The sequence below is a fragment of the Equus caballus genome, chromosome 1 (assembly GCF_041296265.1).
Source record: "Equus caballus isolate H_3958 breed thoroughbred chromosome 1, TB-T2T, whole genome shotgun sequence".
NCBI classification, from domain to species: Eukaryota; Metazoa; Chordata; class Mammalia; order Perissodactyla; family Equidae; genus Equus; species Equus caballus.
Window position 1 is genome coordinate 51,354,269 of NC_091684.1, and position 10,967 is coordinate 51,365,235.

A 10,967-nucleotide genomic window follows, 5' to 3' on the forward strand; every position below is an offset into this window, starting at 1 on the left:
AAGTACACCTACAAATGGTTAGCTGAACTTTGTGTTCTGCTTAATCTGCACTGGTAAATAAAGTTGCTGATAACTAGGAATAGAAAGAAAAATGATAGCTCACTCATTTTAATGAGCATGCTGAAAGCATATGCAATGGCTTAATATTAAACTATTCTACTAGTGGAGAAATTGGAAATATCACAATAAAAATTTTCAATTTTCCATTTCAGTAACTTTATTGAATTGCCAAGGCATATAACAACAGCCAAAGTTGATACATTAAATGTGGATGTTTAAGAACAAAGTTAATACGTGACATTATTGTTTCTCATTTTAGTCTCTTTCTGCCAGCGCTCTCCAAAGTTAAATAAATCTTCTTCCTTACTTATTACCAAAAAATGTCTTAACTATTTCTGATAGTTTGAATATTTTTTCACCTAATTCTTTACTCTTATGTAAACGTAGTAAATCACTATACGTTTCTATTTCTTCACTTCCAAGCGTAATACAATGTCAATATTCCCTTGGTTTCCCCTGAGTCTGTCTTCTGGTTTCTATTTTCAGTTTATGATCCTTGTGTCTATATTTGGTAAAAGTCTGCTTATATGCTCAAATATGATGTAAGGCAATCTTTTAACAAAATGTTTCTGAGTGGAACCTAAAGCGATCTGAATTATTATAATTTTAGATCTATGCTTCCCAAGAAGGCAATATAATGCTTTTTTAAAGGACAGAGTTGCTATTTGGTTTCAAATATGTTACATTTTATGTATTTATTCTATATTTAATAATATTCTCATCCTTTTCTTTGATGCTAATGTTGCTGTAGAAACTGCCTTCCTCCTGACCCAGATTCTCTCTTTGTGTTTCCCTACCAGGACAGATGGAATTTCTTCTCCTGGGCTCTAGTCCCTGTTTTCCGCACCAGCTGTGGACCTTCATCCTGGCCACTAAGGGACTTGGCTTTGATCATATTCCAAAGATCTGGCAATTAATTAGCATGAGCGATATTGTTAAGAAGTTACGCAAAGAAGTCATAGTCATTCTATTGTAACCCGTGTTCCTTCACCTTAAAAAAATTCTGAGTAGATGAGTATGATTCAGGAGAAGACATCGTCAATTAATTCTAAAGATGATCACTGATGACCTGAACTTTTTCTAGTATTTGGGGAAGGGTCAAGGATATTGGCAACATTCTTCAAAGAAGCAGTGGTTTCTAGTGCGCCTCAGTGGTAGTTGGACTAGAGATGGTTTTGCTATCATTGAATTCTATGGGGAGTGGGAGGGCTCTGATTAACTTGACTCTTGATTTAACAAAGGAAAGCTCCCCACTTCTAGAGTGGAAGAAACCCTCCTGGGAAGTAGAAGATATAATTAAATTGCCTGGAAATTGGATTTTACGTAAGCAGTTTACAGATGCATTATACAGTAAGTAAAATGTTAACTATTTCTCTTTGGGTGGGGAATGAGGCTCAAAGGTAACCACACTGCATTCCCCCACCCGCACCCCACCCCCATTTACTTCTTCCATTTTAGGACGCATATTTAGAAGAGGAAGTATACACGGAAGAGGCCCAGCAAATGGTGTTGCAGAACCTATCCCGAGATAACAGCCCCGACCTTTAACAAGATCAGCTAGGCCCTGCCTTAGGGACCGAGATGGGCAGAGACGGGGTCTACCTCCAAGGGCTCATTTGCTTCAGCCTGTGTTGTGGAGATCTGCTTCCCAGAGCTTACTGTGTGACTGATTTCTAATTTACCTCCCAACTACATTCATAGCGTGAGTCCTGGATTAAGGGTCCCATCTTCCTGTATTCTCCTATTATTTTGCTCAAATCCCTTGCCTGGAGAACACATACCTTTCTTTAGTCTGACCAATAGCTACATCCATTCTGAGTCTGATTGGCATGATTTTCATTTGACATTTAAGAAATGTTTATTGATAATCTAACTGTGGTACAGTAATTAAAGATGCAAAAGTGAAAAGAAACAGTCCTTATCTTTTTTTTTTTAAGATTAGCCCTGAGCTAACATCAGACACAAATCTTCCTCTTTTTGCTGAGGAAGACTGGCCCTGAGCTAACATAGGTGCCCACCTTCCTCTATTTTATATGTGGGATGCCACTACAGCATGGCTTGATAAGCGGTTTGTAGGTCTGTGCCTGGAATCTGAACCTCTGAATCCCGGGACACCAAAGCAGAGCACACGAACTTAACTGCTGCACCACCGGGCCAGGCCAGAATCAGTCCCTCTCTTTGAGATGCCTCCAGTCTAGGGCCAAAAAAAAAAAAAAAAAAAAAAAAAAAACGGATAAATAGGCAATTATAATAGTATGTACAATAATGAGATCAGCACAGTCATGTTATAAGAACACCTTGGAGGAGCACTCATCTCTTTATTGCATTCTATGATATAGTCTACAGCAGAGAAACTTGCTTTGTTTCTATTTTTCAAAAGCACTGTCATCAAGACAACTATATTTGGCTGACCTAGTTCATCATATTCCAGTACATCTTAGATGTCTCTTCCATCACTCTTAGAGCAGTGAACAATGGTAGATGCAATAGTCACCTACTGTGGAAGGTTCCCCACTCACAGAGTTCTCCTTGTTCCGCTCATCCTTTCTCCTTGCCATAGATGATTGTGTCAAGGATTGAAACTCCTTGGTAATAGTCAGTCGTACTTTCTTTCCTGAGAATTTGAAAAAATGTGATTGGAATCATACAGATATGGAAGCATATTGAACCCTTAATGGCGGCCCTAGAGAGGGGATCCTCAGGCTTCTGCAGCTGAGATTCCGCAAATCTCAGCCCTGCTCTTGTCCTTTCTAGAGTTGGTTGTTTGTCATCTTTAATTCTACAAGAAACTCTTGCATTCTCCTAATAATTTTTTAATGCTTAAATTATCTATTTTTTTGTGCTTGCAGCCCAAGAATGTTTATCTGTTTGTATATTATTTTGCTCTCTTTGTGTAATCTAGAAAAATATCATCTATGCTCAGATAATACACACCAATTCTGTTGTTATTAAGTGCAAATGCTATAAGGGCTGTGTTTGACCTCTTACAACTCTGTCTCTTCAGGCAATAAGAGCAGAATTGATATCCCTCTGGTTCCTAGGTCCAAAGGTCAGCTGAAAAAAGAAATGGCCTCAGGACATCTTCTAGAGCTTTCTCTGCTCATCTCTTTGTATAGAGAGTGCCTACCTAATTCAAGAGTAAAGGATCTTTGGGAGAGGAGGACCCAATCCTCATGTTTTGCCATTCCAGTGTTTCTTAGCAAGCCAGGACTCTTATTCTTAGATTCTGAAACTGATCTATCTAGCTCTGATGTTTGCCTAAGCTAGGCCAGGAACCCCACCCACACTGACTCCATTTCAGGCCAGTCAAGCTCTGCGCATTTACTGGGAAACTTCTTCTCCCTTGAGTTTTCCGTCTTGCATCTGTATACGTGGATTCTTTCTAGGAAATGATGGCTGTCTGTGTAGATATTGATATGGCTGCTCAGCAAGATGATGCCTCTTAAATCATCCAGTGACACTATCTCCTTTGCCTAGTCTAGACTACAGGATACCACACCCTAACCACGGTCCAGCACTCTTGGACTCTTGGACTGCCTCTTGTTCAGGCGTCTTCGTATATGTATAAAAACCATTAAACTGGGAGCTTTGTAACTATCCAAATCACCTACATGGGGCAAGTCTTCACTCCTCTTCCACCAAGAAACTTTCTGACACCTCAACTATAAGAGTGATTACACCTGTGATTTTGAAATTTATAGCATTTAAAAATATATCATTAGTTTTTAAAAAAATAAACTTGAAGCTTTTCCTTGACATGAAATTGTACGTTAAGATCTACTATAGAAAGTAAAAAACAAAAACAGAAAACAAAAACCCAAGAGTTCCTCTGGTGGAGGTGGAAGCCAGGATAGGGGCTTGGCTGAAGCTCCACTTATTTGGTGTTTCTATTCTTTTCTGCTGCAGCCTTGAGAACTCCCTCTGTGAGCACCTGAACACCTGGGGTTGCCTGGAGCACAGTTTGCGAATCACTGGTCTCAATATCATTCATTTAGCATTCAATCCATTACTTTTTTTTGACTTTTCTTACACTTCGGCCACATTATCATATTTTGCATGGTTATTTAATTTTCTAAGTATATGTTTTGACCTCCGCACTAGATTGTAATCTCCTCAAGTGTAGAAAGAATATTTTGTCTTAGAGAGAAGCCAAATAAAAATCCACATAGACAGATTAAGTCAGTGCCCAATTTGTGAAAAGGGCATTTGTTAATAATTATTGATTGCTTACTGATTCTTTTGGGGCTCTAACACTCAAGGGAGGGAACCATTCTGGAACCTGGACATGAATAGGTAGTAGATTTAAGGAGCACAATGTGAGATGGTAAGTTGGGCTCTTGTTCTGTAAAGTCAAGATATTGACCCCATGCTGCTGACGCTTTTCTAGAAGAATGCCATCAGGCAGAGTGATGCAGAAAACAGTGTGTACTTTTTACTGATGACAATGCTTACTTGATATAACTGGCCTGATATGCTCAGGAAAGACTCAGAGATGGCTCCACCTATTATTCCAGGTGTGGCTTTCGTGTAAGCAAAGTTTCAAATCACAAGCAGAATTGAAAGGAGATGCTGTTCTGCTTCCTTCATATAACACTGTTCAGTATGCAAGAAACCAGCAAAGATAGAGGAAACCAAGACATCTTATCAAAGCTAGTGATGTGATTAATTTTATGGAGAATGAATGGGCAATATTATGGGTAACACTTCAACAGCCGGCTTGAGATAAAATTTTTCATTCTGTTCATTGGTGTTACCACTGATTAATAGCCAGCATGACTCAAAAAAACATATTTATATCCACCGTAGTTAGCTGACTCACATGACCGAGTGTTATTTATCCAACACACGTTATCTAATCATGGTTGTATTTTCCAATATGCTTTGTAATCAGAAACCACTTGTTTCTTCAGTGTGAACTAAATGCTTTATAAAGGAAGAAGAAGCTTATATAATATCTACTATAGAAAGGGATTTCTTTAATTAATATCTATTTTGGAGCTTTGACTTGTTATTTAAATAAAGTTAAAACTAGCTTGAACAAGGCTCTTGAAAATATTTAGTAGAGAATAATTATATATTTACCTCCTGTTGCTTAGAAACATCTTCATATTTCCAAAGCCTTGGTAGTACAAAGGACTGGTATCATTACAGAGGAATTATACTTTCCTGGCCTTTGACAAAGGTTTCTTGGCAGAATTTTTTAATCCAATTCTCACTATTTGTGATATAAGGTATGCACACGTTCTCCTCTTCTGAAGAGTGTTTCTATGCATATGATCTTATTCCTCTTGATGAGTACCCTATACAGGAGAAGTGGACAGAAGTGGCTGTGGTCCTGTTGCAGCTGGAGCAGCTAAAGAACAAAGAAGTGGATGATTTGCCACGTCACAAATGGATTGGGTTGAGATGAAGATTTCTGGTCTCCTAGCCCAGGGCTCTATCCACCAGACATGGATTCTCAGTCTTGCTTTCCCACTGGCATCACTCCTGATGTATGAGACACACTTCTATGGATAACCATGGATCACAACACCAGTGATTTTCATGGGACACATCATGGGATGTGTATATGTCTGTGTGTGTGTGTGTGTGGTGATGAGATTCCAAAGGAGATGTATTCAAATTTTGGTGGGGCTCCTGAGTATAGTTTTAATATGCTCCAAGAAGTCTCCAACTCTTTGAAAATGGTGGTGAGTATTAATGTATTTTCTGTACCTTTCTAAATCTTTTCTTCTGTACCTCCTACATCTTTCCCTAGGAGTCCAGAAATCTTTTACTTTGGAAGCGAAAATGCTTCCTCATTAGACTTACTCTTTATACAATACATGTTGGCTGCTTCATTTATACAATGAACCCTTTGCCATATGGGTCATTTTTGGTTTGGTTCAAAGACAACCTGCTGCCCGATGAAACCCAAGCTCTCTCTCCTGACAGATTAGATGCGACCTGGCCCCTGGCTGTACATTTCCCCATACCCTTGAAAGAGCACAACGTGGTCCTCTCCTTTCTTCTTCCTTTTCTGCTCACTCCTTTAATCCTGGCTAAATCAATCAAATATTTCCCATGCTAATAATAGTAATGATTACAAGGTAGCCCAGTCATCCTGAGGAGGTGGGCTGAGGGTGAGGGAGGGATGGTGAGAATGTAACTCTGTCCATTGCTAGGACGAAAAAGTGTCTTTCTGCTCAAGACATTCCTTGGGGGGATATAGAGACTCTAAAAGAATATGACTGCATCCAGAAGAGTACACTCTGGTGTAAGGTGTAGGGAGAGCTCTGATGTGGGGGTGATCTGGGAGAGAGATCGGGGGCAATGGGGAGTGTCATTCATTACTCCACTCTACCCAATTCCAGAGAAAAAACCATTTTTAGCTGTTGGAAACATGATAAAATCGTCAAAAGCATATGCAATTATCTGTCCTTCAACAAGTATTTGTTGAGGGTCTGCTAACATAGTAAAATTAATGGCTAACACATATAGTGTGCTGACAATGTGCCAGGCAGTTTGTGGAAAGCTTTGCATCTATTATTTTATCTAATCTGTACAATAACCTGTGAAGTATATCACCATTTTGCAAGTGAGGAAATTGGGACTCAGAGAGGAAGGGTAAATGCTTGAGGTTACACAGCTTATAAATGGAAGGTGGATTTGAACACACCTTGTGTGACCCTAGAGCCTCCCCCCCCCCCCCCCCCCCCCCCCCCCCCCCCCGCCATATTTAACCACCACACTCCATTACTAGAGGCCTACACTGGAGATACACCAGAGGGTAAGGCAGGTGTCTGCCTTTGTGAGATTTCCCTGCTGTTAGGATGGCCAACTGTCCTGGTTAGCTCAGGGATGTCCCAGCTTTAGCACTGAAAGTCTCATAACCTGAGACACCCCTCAGTCCCAGGCAAGCCAAATCAGTGGGTCACCAGTACTGCTAGTGCAAATCTGTGTCTCCTTGGGCCTGTCGCAACTACGTCCAAGGGATCGATGCCTCCCTGACATGTTAGTCCTGTGAAGCCCATACTGAAGGGCGTCAATAGTGTGGAGGAGGCCAAGACTCTTCAGAGTGCACTTTCCAGCCCACCTAGCTACCTAAGAGGATGGAGACAGCACAGAAACGTGGCTTCAGGGCAGAGAAGACTGAGCATGCTGAGGAGACAGGGGAGTATTTTCTACCCTCTCCTAATTCTCCTCTCTCCCTCTTTCATGACATATTACCCACTTCTTTCTCCATTTGTATTTTTCTTTTAGGGAAAGTTTCACTGGTTAACAGATGACTCTCCAGGGAGACAGGTGAATCCTGCTATAACTGTCTCAATAGAGACAGATACAAGTGTATTAAAGGAGACTCACCTTGGACGTGATTAATTTCTACAAGGATATCCTTTAGTGCAGAGGAGAGTAAAATACCTCTCTTCTTGCCTGGCAGCACTTCTGGTTTCCACCTATCATAAGCACAGGTTTAAACAGATGGAAGCTTTGAATTTTACACCTGTTCTTTTCCTTCCTGTCATTCATCACATACATTCTAATTGCACTTTATGTATAGTTGGAGGGCCTCTCTGCTAGACTGTAAACTCCTCGAGGGTAGAGACCGCGCCGGTTTTGTTTTTTATTACGTGTTCAGCACGAAGCATGACGTATGGTATGCACTCAATAAATATTTCTTAAATCAATAAACTCTATATCAGAGAAAAAATAGCATTTAATTTAAGTTCGACTTTTTAGGCTTGCTTTGTGAAAAGCAAGAGGGGAAGAACTTACAAAGTAAAGTGTGTGTTCCTAAGCTGTGATCTACAGACTTTTTCAGTGTGTACAAAATGACTAACGTTTAGTGAGTGTATATTATGTGCCACACACACACACACATATATATATATGTATAATACACACACACACACACACGAACTCATCCAGTTCTCACCTAATTTCATGAAAGATAAAACAAAGGCAGAGAGAAGTTAAATAACTTATCAAATATTAAGTAATAGGTGATCTGAACTTATTACTGACCAGAGCTAAAACTTAGGAAGCCTGACTCCAGTTTTTAACTGCTATGGAGAACTGCCCTTTTTACATACTTTGCAGCTGACTTCATGAGTGAGCCCAGCAGTCTGACTCTGAGCCATGCACCAGATTCCTTATGAGGCCAACGATTAAAATGGATGGGTCAAGAGCTACCCTCTTCTATCCCTGAAGGATTCTGTAAATATGTTTATATATAATCCAATTTTTATTCTCTCATTAGTAAGAAGTATATTTTTGGCCCAAATAAAATTTGTCTTGGTGCTCGTATCGTCCATATCAGTCTTTTAGGAGATGAATGTTTATGCCACTATGTAAAGCATCCAAAGGCATAGACTTGATGACAGTTGCAGAAAAAGGGAAGGTTGGAACATTCAAAAACAGGAAAGAAAATGAAGCTGCTTAGATGGGATTATTATGAAGGACCATGTGATTAGGACTCCAAACCTGAACTACATTAAATCTAAATACAAAATTTTGGTGGAGAGATCAAATAATAGGTTAGTTAGATGTGACCCCAGGTGGTCACTCCTGCTCAGGTCTTCTCTGGGCTCCAAGGACCTAGGATCTCAGTTTTCTATGGAGCTGATGACACAGCCTGGCGTTGGAATCACAGGTCCGCCAGTGATGCTGTGGCTGATGCTGCCCTACGTCCTCAGGACCCATGCAGCAAATCCTGAACTGGCCTCATCCAGCAGTCATAAAGAGCTCAGGCACCACAGCTATGCACTAAGCGATGGACAGATACTTAAAAAAATTCTAGCTTTCGTAGGCTACAGCAGAGCTTTTAGAGATGGAATTGGATGTGTCAATACAAGGGACGATTCTCTGTGATAAGTTTTATTCAATTGCTGACAGGTTCATCAACTCCTTGCATCTTGGGGATATGGTACATTTTGGGGGGAAATTAACTATGAAGCAATAAGAACAACTATACCGCATATTATATTTTGGTTATTAATTGCTGTAATAACAACATAAATGGGCTATTCTACTTGATATATTGGCAAAAGGGTCTTAACCAGGGCAAAGTGCAGGCAAGGCAAAAAACGAGTACAATATATTAGGATCAGTATAACCTGAAACCCCATAGAAAACACTGAAATTTTGGTTACTAGTATTTAAATATACATTCTGGATATTATAGATATATAATTAGGTTAAAGCACTCCATGATACTTTACTTTTGACGGATTAAATATTCCTTAAAGTGGTGGCATAAAGAACAAAATGAAAATCAGTCAACCAAAACTTCCCCCAAATCTTCAAAAATCTGTTAAATCTCATCTAGCACTAATTACTATAAACTTATAAATAATGAAGAGAAAAAAATTTTCAATACACTAATAAATTTGGTGAATCCACTCTTCACTTAATTGATTTTTCAGCAAAATGATTTTTGAAGATGAACCCAGTTCCCAAAAGGCCTCCTTTTCCCAGTTGCCATATGAAACATGTCATGTATCATCTCAGATGGGCATTGACTGGGAACTACTGAAATTGTCTGGTGTCACCAACCCCAGGAGAGGCCTACATAGCTTTCCTTTCAGCCATGCTGATGGTCTGCTTTAACTATTTCTTATCAAATTCTCAACCAATTGTATTTGGCTTCCAAAATTCCACTCAACTCTACTATTCTTAAGATTATTGATGATTTCTTAATTTTCAAACTCTGTGATCTTTTGTTGGTCAACTTCTCTACAGGTGTCTCTGCAGCATCCAAATTTTCTTTTTTCTTCCTTTAACATTGTTCTCTCACCTTCAGTCTGATTGTCCCTTTTCAGTCCCTTTTGTTGGACTTTCTTCCACAGTCCTCCTCTTAATGGAGAGTTCTAGACAAATGTGAGTGGAATTATTGTCATTGGTTTATTGCTGCTTAAATTCAAACAGAGGACTGGAGGTTTGTTTTCAAATCAAGAAGAGTGCACATACACACACACAGATAATCAAATAGAATGAGCAAGTCACTCAGAATTCTACATAGAACTCTCTTCCTGGCCCCTAGTTACTTTGGCAGCAGTAGAAAAGTAAGCTGGAGTAACTACGCAATAGCTTCAGAGACACCATGGGCCCTGGGATCAGAAAGAAGTTACGGGATTCTAAGCCTGATCCTAGGAGGATAAGCTTATCTGGAGGTGGTCAGTGAGGACAGGGATGTGAGAGGGCAAGCTGTCAGATTCCTGGATTCTGGAGTGTTATGAGATGAAGTGTGTCTCCCCCCAAATTTTTATGTTGAAGTCCCAACCCCTAGATCTCCAGAACGTAACTGTATTTGGAGATGTGGTCTCTGAAGAGGTGACTGAGTTAAAAAGAGGCCTGTAGGGTGAGGCCTTAATCCTATAGGATTGCTGTCCTTCTAAGAAGAGGGGGAGGCACTCGGAGTGTGTGCACAGGGACAACCATGTGAAGGGGCAGCAAGAGGGTGGCCATCTGCAAGCCAAAGAGAGAGGCCCCAGGAGAAACCAAATCTGCCAACACCTTGATCTTGGACTTGTAGCCTCCAGAACTATGAAAACATAAATTTCTGTTGTGTAAGCCACCTTGTGGCATTTCGTTACAGCAGCCTTTGCAAACTAGTTAATCCATGGAAGAAGCTAAATTCCTGGATAAGCAGTTTGGCACCTCTCCACTGAGGGGCTTATTGGTAAAGCCATAAGGTGCTCCTGCTTGGAGTTAGAAAAACTTTCCTCATGAATATTTCCCCCCAATCAAGAGGTGGGACATTTCTACTATTTCCAGAAGAGGAGTGAGGTAATCCCCCTCAATATGGCATTTGCTTCTTTACTTAGAGCCACTAGCTATGTATAACCTTCACATAAAGAGAATTCTTTGTGACAATGATCTAGCAAACTTCAAAATTTATCTCAGCAAAGAGCTAAAAAGCAAAACAA

The 10,967-nt window shown here is 40.1% G+C and overlaps 1 long non-coding RNA gene across 2 annotated transcripts; it reads right to left on the bottom strand.

Moving 5' to 3' along the window:
* Nucleotides 1-2,343: 2,343 nt before the first annotated feature.
* LOC111773991 (uncharacterized) lies at nt 2,344-10,042 on the bottom strand. Of its 2 annotated transcripts, XR_002808793.2 has the most exons (4): nt 9,836-10,033; nt 7,405-7,496; nt 5,143-5,413; nt 2,344-2,674 (listed from the first exon to the last, which is right to left on the bottom strand). It is a non-coding gene; the product is annotated as an uncharacterized lncRNA (long non-coding RNA). The 2 variants fall into 2 exon arrangements; XR_011422706.1 differs by lacking the exon at nt 7,405-7,496 and having other exon boundaries at nt 2,346-2,674; nt 9,836-10,042.
* Between the last annotated feature and the right edge of the window lie 925 nt (nt 10,043-10,967).